This window comes from Cicer arietinum, chromosome 7, assembly GCF_000331145.2.
Source record: "Cicer arietinum cultivar CDC Frontier isolate Library 1 chromosome 7, Cicar.CDCFrontier_v2.0, whole genome shotgun sequence".
In the NCBI taxonomy this organism is placed as follows: Eukaryota; Viridiplantae; Streptophyta; class Magnoliopsida; order Fabales; family Fabaceae; genus Cicer; species Cicer arietinum.
In genome coordinates, this window is record NC_021166.2 from 30,820,416 (window position 1) to 30,832,410 (window position 11,995).

The following is an 11,995-nucleotide window of genomic DNA, read 5'->3' on the forward strand; positions in this document are numbered from 1 at the left end:
TGAACTGTTGGTTCATTTTTGTTGTGTAGTAATGTGTTATAAATGCTAAGTGTTATGTATTGGAATTTGCTGATAACTTTTTTAATTGCAATTCCATTTTGAATTCGTAGATGTTTTATTTATTTTGTTAGTGTTATGTTTTGGAATTTGGTGATAACATGTTTGATTGCAATACCATTTCGAAATCCATGATGTTGTATTAATTGTGTTGAAAATGCTAAGTGTTATGTGTTGATTGGTGTGTGTAAGTATGATGGTTATCGAGATCCCAATTGCCGTGGTAATCGTGTAGGAATTGCTAAGTGTTAGGTTGTGAACTTGATTAGGAATGACTTGAGTAAATGCATGAATTTTTGGAAAAACGATCAGGGAAATCGATTTCCCAATCGATTGGATGAGTTGCAGGAAGTTCACCATTTTGACCCAATCGATTTGCCAATCGATTGTATAAATATATCTTTCAAAATCTTTTACGAAATCGATTTGGAAATCGATTGGCAGAGAGGCAGGAACTCAGCAAAACTGCCGAAATCGATTTGGAAATCGATTTGGCAACCCAGAGACTCATCAGAACTGACAAAATCGACTTAGAAATCGATTTGGTCATGCAAAAACTCAGCAGAACTGACCAAATCAATTTGGCAATTGATTGGCTCAGCAAAAGTCCTTATTTTGAGTTAGATAATCAATTTCTCAATTGATTTATCAATGTTTTGGTCAGGTATGTATTACTTGATGGTTTGAGAACTTCATTTTGAGTTCATTGTTAATTGACAAGCATTATATGAACTTTTAGCATATGGAAAATCCTTTTAAGGTGCATGCTTAGTTGAAAGGTTATTTTGTGCATTTAAAACTTAAATGTTATGTGTTATCTGTTATTTTCGGTTGGTGACCCTTTACAATTATTGTGGAAATCTGGGCTTTGCCCTCAGATGAGAGTCAGTACGATCCTACCGGTTCGTACCCTACAGACGGGAATGGAGGTGGGAACGCGTGATTGCAGTTACATTAAGAAGATCTCACGGGGCGCGTGGAGATACTCAGGGTGTATAGCTTTTTGGTAGGATGATCAGATTAGGATGATGTATAGGAACTATGTGTCCTTCTTTTTGGATTGGAGTATTTTTAGTTGGAAAACTGTACTTATACTAATATTGTCAGTTTGACTTTTTACTTGAATGGGTTTCATGTACCATTTGTTGTTGTGTAAATGTTTTGGATTTATAATTGAAAAAACTCTTCCGCTGTTTGTAAATTATAATGACTCAATTATTTATCCAAAGGCATTTTCTGATTTAAATCTTTGTTAGTTTTTAATTACTTTTAAAAAAAAAATATACCTTCGCTTTGAAAAACGGGGTGTTACATATACTTTATGTTCCTTTGATCTCATCATCTATTGACTTTCCTTTGGTACCTTCCTCTGATTTTCTTCTTCCAATTTTTGCATACTTAATGAAGCCATTAATTAAAATTTATTGTTCTCATAAAATATTTTTGTTAACATCAAAACTATAAGTGAAAAATCAACTTGGTTCCAACATATGTTGTTTTCCAGCAAGACAATGAGCACAAGTTTATAGAGGTGTACCTTTCACTGAAATATGATTTTTCTTATCAAGGATATTGAGTCATTTCTCACTCAAGTGACCAAAGCACATATGCCATAAATCATAGGATACATCTTCAAGTGCATTCACTTCTTCCTTGGATACCTTGACAAACATCCTGTAGAGAGAAGTAGAATTTTACTCATTTGCTACCAATAGAGACCCTTTGGTAATTTTACATATACCACCACCACCAAAGTAAGTGTGATAACTCTCAATATTCAAAGCTTTCACCAAAATCAAGTTGAGGTGAATATTTGGAACATGTCTAACATTCTTCAATTGAAACCTGCACCCAACTCTAGTTTCAACCCAAACATCGCTCATACCAATAATTTTACATAGTCCTTCATTTCTCATTTTTACGATGTCAAAATCAATATTGTAAGATCAGAAGAAATCACACATATGAGTAACATGATATGAGGCTTCCACTATAATAATTAATGGGTACACAAAGTCTTCCTAGTAACACTTAAGAACATCAATCAACATATAGTCACCACCATAGGTGGAAACCAAACAATAACACAACCTTCCACAAAAGTGGATATTTCAAATTCATTTGTAGAGAAGGTAAAACTACTATCAATTCATATCAAAACAATAAACTCCGTGATAGAAAAAACATACTGAAGTTGTAGACAAGCAACAAACCCATCTACCACCAAAACTTGTTTTTTCTTCCTCTATCTGTAGAATTGTGCCACTTCAGTTTCTTCTTCCCTTTCAAAATTAGTGCTTCATCACTTTCAAACTGTGAATTTTAATTCCATAGTTACCACAATATGGCCTTCTCCCATTCACCAATTACACACTCACATTCTTTTTTTTAATAATAATAACAAAATTATAATAAAACTAGTGGGCCTCGTTAAGGGGGTGAAATCACCTAACAAAAGCATGGTCAATATCAATCATAATTATAGCGTAGTGGTCGAATGAACGATCAATATATTGAATTGTTTATTGTGTTGTCCATGCAAGTAGGGACTCACAAACTGCTAGCTATAGTAAAAAGGATTTTAGGGCATTGATATTCCTAAGCAAGGCTAGAAATTCGAATCCAAACTTTTGACGTGGTTTAATGTTGAATGGAGTTGCACCTTAGGCCATATAATACAACCATGAAGGTTGTTCTTGTAGGTTCCCAATCGTGTTCATAGAGAAGTGAAATCACAATGAGCAATCGTAAAAAAAAATCATAAAAAATCAAACATGTAAAAACATAATTCTTTTTTTAAGAACCAAAATGCGGTTTCATCTCGCTGATAGCCCTCTCATCCTAAGGGTGACCTTTCCTTTAGGGGTGACTTCATCTAACAGATAACTCTCTTCTCCCAATCTCACAACACATCATAACACATCAACTATGGAGCTTACATCTCGTTGATATCCCTCTCATCCTATGGATGACATATCTCATTGGTGCGACTCCATCTAATGGGTAGCTCTCCCCAATCAAAATGATGTAATTAGGTGCACCTACCTCCATCAACGATTTCATAATTATAACAACGATTTTCAAAACACATATTTATAGATCATTTCTCATTTCATCGTAACTCATGGAAAATAAATTCAAATGTGCATCAATTTAATATTTAAATATTTTATAACTCATAAATAATTTAAACTATAAAAATATTATATAACAAAGAAAATAAGTAAAATAATAAATATAGAAAATAAGTAAATATAGAAAATAATAAATATAGAAAAAATTCAAAGGTTGTGTTCTCCAATTTTTAAATAAATACTTTAACATAGAAAATAAGTAAAATAATAAATATAGCACAATAAAAATATGTGATAATGATCGTCGTCTACTCACAACTACGGAGAATCGAATTATAAGTTTGTTCTCTAACAACTCATAGAGTAGCAGACAAGACTTCAACTAACAAATCTGAGTATCAAAATATTCCTAGGACTTTAGAAAAAATATTCTAAAGTTTAACTAACTCTAGGAAACCATAAAAATCCTTTAAATCCACTCTAAGCACCAAAATAACTTTTTTTAAACAAAACTACATTTTTCTAGAGATTTATTCTTAGCATTAGAGTTTTGTATTTACATAAAATAGTTTCAATAAACACCTTACAAAGAATGGGTACTCTTTTCATTTCTTAACTCACTAACTATAATCTCAAAATCCTAACCAAGAGCATTTGTAGGAGTATGAAAAGTTATGTTTTTTGAGATGTTAAATTCATTTTTAATGGTTGAGGGTTTATATGTGCAAATTTATTTTGTGAGGTGAGAAGAAGAGGAGAAAAAAGAAGAGGAAAAAAAAATAAGGGAGGGATTGATGCTGCCAAGAGTAAAGAAAGAGGGAAAAAGTTCAATGTAAAAATAAAGGTGATCCAAAAAATTTGAGTTTGATTTGTTTTATTTATTTATTTATTAATATTATTAATTTTTTTTAATGAAACATATCATTTCACATGTGTCGTGGGTTCGAACTTTTGAAGCAACACATCCATAATCATGTCCCAATAGTACTATTACTACATTGCAAAAGATATGTCAACTTATCATACTTAGAAAATAGTTTAAATTTGTAGAAAAAATATAAATTTTATTTAGAGAAAGGATGTTACGTTGCATAACTTTTCTTCAAAATACCTTTTAATTATATGTTATATAGATATAGATATAAATATAAATATAAACTAGATAGATAATATATATATATATATAATTAAAAACCAATTATACTTTGTCTAAAAGTGATTTTAATTAATTAAAAATTTTATTTGTAAGTTTGGTAACATATACGTTATCTGTTTGGATTAACGTTTTTAAATGTACTTTTGAGTAAATTTAATTTTGTAAATGTATTTATAGTTAAAATTAAATTTTCTCTAATGTAATTTATGTTTGAATATTTTTTCTACAAACGTCATTTTATAAAATAAATTTTATTTAAATTATATAATTAAATAAACTTTTAAAAATGTATTTACTAAAAAAAGATATATATTTTATTATAATATAATATGATTTAATTTGTGGTTAGTGTAATTTTCAAGAGAACACAAACATAATATCAATCCAATTTTCTAATATAAAATTATATTTAGAGTTACAAATTAAAACAAACATACTAGTATTCTTTAACTTTGATAATTTATATGCTAAAAAACACTTTGTTAACTTCTGATTTGAATTAATAACGAGAAGATCATGTGACATAATCGATAATATTACCTTTTCTTTTTACATAAATAATGAATAATATACTCAATTTATAAAAAATAATTTAAATTATGTAAAAAAATTAAAGAAAAATCACATAATAAATAATTTTTTTAGAATATTTTTTATTTATCTATCTATCTATTGTTATTTGGAATTTCTAAACTATTCGTCTGGAAATCTTTTAAAACTATTATGGTGAGAATTTCTATTCTTTTCATAAAAAAAAAATCTCATCACGTTTCCACCGCCTTATATTTAGAAAAAACACGTCAAACTGTTTCTTTTTTATTTGCATCATCACCGTTAAATTTCCACCATGTGCGTTATCTCAGCCGTCTATCCTGACTTTGTCTTCTATATATAATTTTCTATCAAACCACAGAGTAAACGTGTTCTATTGTTTGTTCTTGTTTTGTGTTTTACTCGTTTGTGATGATTTCGATTTCTTCTAGCCCTAGTTCTTGTTTGTTCCGATTTCTTGATACTCGTTGCTCCGATTACTTGCTTCTTGATGGCTCGATTTCAGGGTTTTCTATTAAAGGAGATTCTTATGGATTTGCCTATTGATATACCATTCCTTTTCAGAATGTTGATATCAAGAATTTCACAATTCTCTTGACTCCCCTTTTACAAATCGGTTATCAAGAATTATTTATATAATTTTTTGGATATAGTTCTTCATAATTTGATTGATAATCGAGATACGCGTTTATCCGTTTTGCAGCGATCTAAAGTCTGAGTACAAAGGATAAGAACGGAGAACGCATCCAGATAGACAAATCAAGTTTCTTCAATAAGTCGTTCTTTTATTTTTAGACGTTTTGCAAGACATGGTCATCAATCATCACCCCTGGTTGAATTTACTGAATTTAATTTCTTCACTGAATTGTATTATTTTCCTATTATGACTTTGAATGTTTTGATCTCCATACATGTGAATTGAAACATGAATCTTTTTTTCTGCTGTTTAGGGTGTTTTGAAGTAAAATAACGGTTTACTTTTGTACACTCTTCTTGGATTGTGAATTATTTTCCTATTATGACTTTGAATGTTTTGATCTCCATACATGTGAATTGAAACATGAATCTTTTTTCTGCTGTTTAGGGTGTTTTGAAGTAAAATAACGGTTTACTTTTGTACACTCTTCTTGGATTGTGAATTATTTTCATTTCATCTCTGAGTTTTTATTGCTAATGTTCTTGATTTACTCCTCTATGATTTCCACTTGTGAAACTTTCGGCTTGGTGTTGGTGGTTTTGGAGAGAATGGGACAGTGTGGTGAGCCTATCTAATTGGCGACTTGGTTTGGAGAATTATGCTATTTGTCACCAACTATTTGTCACAGTGGAACCATTCTGATTATCTGTTCGCTGGGAAAACTTTGTTGGGAGAGGTTTCTGTTATCATCTTTTACTCATTAGTTGTTTTTGTGGTTATTTGTTGGGAGAGGTTTCTGTTATCATCTTTTACTCATTAGTTGTTTTTGTGGTTATTTGTGATATACAATGATACTCCTAATAAGATATCCTCTGTTACAGTGGCCCTAGGATTCATCTGTGGTAAGAATAAGCCAAAATTGTGTCATTTCATATGGAGTACATGATCTTGCAATGGAAATTTGTTCCAATGATTCATAAGCTCTTGCAGGCTGTGTCGAATACTTTTAGCTGTTGCTAGGTTTTAATTCGGCCATCTTTACTCAGAATCTTCACATTTCATTATTTGTTTGATACTCGGCATGCACTTTTGTCAGTTCATTTGAGTTTTCTGTGTGGAAGTTACAGGGGAGATAGCCTATGATTGTGTAGTTTGCTGTGGAACTCGTGGCAGGAAGAGGTTCATTTCTCACACACTCTTAGGATAAAAACGGTCATTTTGTACTTACATATCTAATATATTATTGTTTTGGGATATTTGTACTTTGATGGAGTGCCTTGCTGGTTTTGGATTTTTTGTGTTGCTGTTTCAGCAAGATTCTAGAGTGTTGAAGCATACAAGATTCTAGAGTGTACCTTTTTCCCTCACCGAGGATGTGGAATTAAGGATAAGTTGGTTTGTCATTTGTTTGTTCTGTTGATTTGCCATTTCCTTTGTAATATTTTTTTTTCTATTTTCTTGTTAATTGTGATACTTAGGAGTAAGGTTAAGAATAATAGTATCCTCTGTTACAGTGGCCCTAGGATTCATCTGTGGTAAGAAGAAGCCAAAATTGTGTCATTTCATATGGAGTACATGATCTTGCAATGGAAATTTGTTCCAATGATTCATAAGCTCTTGCAGGCTGTGTCGAATACTTTTAGCTGTTGCTAGGTTTTAATTCGGCCATCTTTACTAAGAATCTTCACATTTCATTATTTGTTTGATACTCGGCATGTACTTTTGTCAGTTCCTTTGAGTTTTCTGTGTGGAAGTTACAGGGGAGATAGCCTATGATTGTGTAGTTTGCTGTGGAACTCGTGGCAGGAAGAGGTTCATTTCTCACACACTCTTAGGATAAAAACTGTCATTTTGTACTTACATATTTAATATATTATTGTTTTGGGATATTTGTCCTTTGATGGAGTGCCTTCCTGGTTTTGGATTTTTTGTGTTGCTGTTTCAGCAAGATTCTAGAGTGTTGAAGCATACAAGATTCTAGAGTTTACCTTTTTCCCTCACCGAGGATGTGGAATTAAGGATAAGTTGGTTTGTCAATTTTTTGTTCTGTTGATTTGCCATTTCCTTTGTAATATTTTTTTTCTATTTTCTTGTTAATTGTGATACTTAAGAGTAAGGTTAAGAATAATAGTATTATCTGTTACAGTGGCCCTAGGATTCATCTGTGGTAAGAAGAAGCCAAAATTGTGTCATTTCATATGGAGTACATGATCTTGCAATGGAAATTTGTTCCAATGATTCATAAGCTCTTGCAGGCTGTGTCGAATACTTTTAGCTGTTGCTAGGTTTTAATTCGGCCATCTTTACTAAGAATCTTCACATTTCATTATTTGTTTGATACTCGGCATGTACTTTTGTCAGTTCCTTTGAGTTTTCTGTGTGGAAGTTACAGGGGAGATAGCCTATGATTGTGTAGTTTGCTGTGGAACTCGTGGCAGGAAGAGGTTCATTTCTCACACACTCTTAGGATAAAAACGGTCATTTTGTACTTACATATCTAATATATTATTGTTTTGGGATATTTGTCCTTTGATGGAGTGCCTTGCTGGTTTTGGATTTTTTGTGTTGCTGTTTCAGCAAGATTCTAGAGTGTTGAAGCATACAAGATTCTAGAGTGTACCTTTTTCCCTCACCGAGGATGTGGAATTAAGGATAAGTTGGTTTGTCATTTTTTTGTTCTGTTGATTTGCCATTTCCTTTGTAATATTTTTTTGTTAATTGTGATACTTAGGAGATAGGTTAAGAATAATAGTATCCTCTGTTACAGTGGCCCTAGGATTCATCTGTGGTAAGAAGAAGCCAAAATTGTGTCATTTCATATGGAGTACATGACCTTGCAATGGAAATTTGGTCCAATGATTCATAAGCTCTTGCAGGCTGTGTCGAATACTTTTAGCTGTTGCTAGGTTTTAATTCGGCCATCTTTACTAAGAATCTTCACATTTCATTATTTGTTTGATACTCGGCATGTACTTTTGTCAGTTCCTTTGAGTTTTCTGTGTGGAAGTTACAGGGGAGATAGCCTATGATTGTGTAGTTTGCTGTGGAACTCGTGGCAGGAAGAGGTTCATTTCTCACACACTCTTAGGATAAAAACGGTCATTTTGTACTTACATATCTAATATATTATTGTTTTGGGATATTTGCCCTTTGATGGAGTGCCCTGCTGGTTTTGGATTTTTTGTGTTGCTGTTTCAGCAAGATTCTAGAGTGTTGAAGCATACAAGATTCTAGAGTGTACCTTTTTCCCTCACCGAGGATGTGGAATTAAGGATAAGTTGGTTTGTCATTTTTTTGTTCTGTTGATTTGCCATTTCCTTTGTAATATTTTTTTGTTAATTGTGATACTTAGGAGATAGGTTAAGAATAATAGTATCCTCTGTTACAGTGGCCCTAGGATTCATCTGTGGTAAGAAGAAGCCAAAATTGTGTCATTTCATATGGAGTACATGACCTTGCAATGGAAATTTGGTCCAATGATTCATAAGCTCTTGCAGGCTGTGTCGAATACTTTTAGCTGTTGCTAGGTTTTAATTCGGCCATCTTTACTAAGAATCTTCACATTTCATTATTTGTTTGATACTCGGCATGTACTTTTGTCAGTTCCTTTGAGTTTTCTGTGTGGAAGTTACAGGGGAGATAGCCTATGATTGTGTAGTTTGCTGCGGAACTCGTGGCCGGAAGAGGTTCATTTCTCACACACTTTTAGGATAAAAACGGTCATTTTGTACTTACATAGCTAATATATTATTGTTTTGGGATATTTGTCCTTTGATGGCGTGCCTTACTGGTTTTGGATTTTTTGTGTTGCTGTTTCAGCAAGATTGTAGAGTGTTGAAGCATACAAGATTCTAGAGTGTACCTTTTTCCCTCACCGAGGATGTGGAATTAAGGATAAGTTGGTTTGTCATTTTTTTGTTCTGTTGTTTTTCCATTTCCTTAGTAATATTTTTTTGGCTTATTTGCAGTTTTGGTCCCCCTATTTTAACTGAATCGCGAAAGTAGTCCTCTCATTTTGTTTCTCCTCAGTTTTGGTCCCCAAGCAGAATTTTGGTACAAAACTTGATAAAATTTCATTTTTTTTGCATTTATTTAAGTCACACAATGCCTCAAGATCTCATTGCAACAATTGTACCTGACATATATGACCATAAATTGTGTACTACGGCTTTAAAAAATAAAATTTCATCAAGTTTTTGACTAAAATTATGTTTGAGGGACCAAAACTGAGGAGAAATAAAATGGAGGGACTACTTTTACAATTCAGCTAAAATAGGGGATCAAAACTGCAATTAAGCCTATTTTTTTTCTATTTTCTTGTTAATTGTGATACTTAGGAGTAAGGTTAAGAATAATAGTATCCTCTGTTACAGTGGCCCTAGGATTCATCTGTGGTAAGAAGAAGCCAAAATTGTGTCATTTCATATGGAGTACATGATCTTGCAATGGAAATTTGTTCCAATGAATCATAAGCTCTTGCAGGCTGTGTCGAATACTTTTAGCTGTTGCTAGGTTTTAATTCGGCCATCTTTACTAAGAATCTTAACATTTCATTATTTGTTTGATACTCGGCATGCACTTTTGTCAGTTCCTTTGAGTTTTCTGTGTGGAAGTTACAGGGGAGCTAGCCTATGATTGTGTAGTTTGCTGTGGAACTCGTGGCAGGAAGAGGTTCATTTCTCACACACTCTTAGGATAAAAACGGTCATTTTGTACTTACATATCTAATATATTATTGTTTTGGGATATTTGTCCTTTGATGGAGTGCCTTGCTGGTTTTGGATTTTTTGTGTTGCTGTTTCAGCAAGATTGTAGAGTGTTGAAGCATACAAGATTCTAGAGTGTACCTTTTTCCCTCACCGAGGATGTGGAATTAAGGATAAGTTGGTTTGTCATTTTATTGTTCTGTTGTTTTTCCATTTCCTTTGTAATATTTTTTTTTCTATTTTCTTGTTAATTGTGATACTTAGGAGTAAGGTTAAGAATAATAGTATCCTCTGTTACAGTGGCCCTAGGATTCATCTGTGGTAAGAAGAAGCCAAAATTGTGTCATTTCATATGGAGTACATGATCTTGCAATGGAAATTTGTTCCAATGATTCATAAGCTCTTGCAGGCTGTGTCGAATACTTTTAGCTGTTGCTAGGTTTTAATTCGGCCATCTTTACTAAGAATCTTCACATTTCATTATTTGTTTGATACTCGGCATGCACTTTTGTCAGTTCCTTTGAGTTTTCTGTGTGGAAGTTACAGGGGAGCTAGCCTATGATTGTGTAGTTTGGTGTGGAACTCGAGGCAGGAAGAGGTTCATTTCTCACACACTCTTAGGATAAAAACGGTCATTTTGTACTTACATATCTAATATATTATTGTTTTGGGATATTTGTCCTTTGATGGAGTGCCTTGCTGGTTTTGGATTTTTTGTGTTGCTGTTTCAGCAAGATTCTAGAGTGTTGAAGCATACAAGATTCTAGAATGTACCTTTTTCCCTCACCGAGGATGTGGAATTAAGGATAAGTTGGTTTGTCATTTTTTTGTTCTGTTGATTTGCCATTTCCTTTGTAATATTTTTTTTCTATTTTCTTGTTAATTGTGATACTTAGGAGTAACGTTAAGAATAATAGTATCCTCTGTTACAGTGGCCCTAGGTTCATCTGTGGTAAGAAGAAGCCAAAATTGTGTCATTTCATATGGAGTGCATGATCTTGCAATGGAAATTTGTTCCAATGATTCATAAGCTCTTGCAGGCTGTGTCGAATACTTTAAGCTGTTGCTAGGTTTTAATTCGGCCATCTTTACTAAGAATCTTCACATTTTATTATTTGTTTGATACTCGGCATGTACTTTTGTCAGTTCCTTTGAGTTTTCTGTGTGGAAGTTACAGGGGAGATAGCCTATGATTGTGTAGTTTCCTGTGGAACTCGTGGCAGGAAGAGGTTCATTTCTCATACACTCTTAGGATAAAAACGGTCATTTTGTACCTACATATCTAATATATTATTGTTTTGGGATATTTGTCCGTTGATGGAGTGCCTTGCTGGTTTGGGATTTTTTGTGTTGTTGCTTCAGCAAGATTCTAGAGTGTTGAAGCATACAAGATCCTAGAGTGTACCTTTTTCCCTCACCGGGGATGTGGAATTAAGGATAAGTTGGTTTGTCATTTTTTTGTTCTGTTGATTTGCCATTTCCTTTGTAATATTTTTTTTCTTTTTTCTTGTTAATTGTGATACTTAGGAGTAAGGTTAAGAATAATAGTATCCTCTGTTACAGTGGCCCTAGGTTCATCTGTGGTAAGAAGAAGCCAAAATTGTGTCATTTCATATGGAGTGCATGATCTTGCAATGGAAATTTGTTCCAATGATTCATAAGCTCTTGCAGGCTGTGTCGAATACTTTAAGCTGTTGCTAGGTTTTAATTCGGCCATCTTTACTAAGAATCTTCACATTTCATTATTTGTTTGATACTCGGCATGCACTTTTGTCAGTTCCTTTGAGTTTTCTGTGTGGAAGTTACAGGGGAG

At 33.0% G+C, this 11,995-nt stretch overlaps 1 long non-coding RNA gene across 1 annotated transcript; it reads left to right on the plus strand.

The window, feature by feature from the left end:
- The first annotated feature begins 5,126 nt into the window (after positions 1-5,126).
- On the plus strand, positions 5,127-10,222 carry LOC105852657 (uncharacterized). The gene is made up of 2 exons (XR_003474307.2): positions 5,127-9,162; positions 9,296-10,222. It is a non-coding gene; the product is annotated as an uncharacterized lncRNA (long non-coding RNA).
- The last annotated feature ends 1,773 nt before the right edge of the window (positions 10,223-11,995 follow it).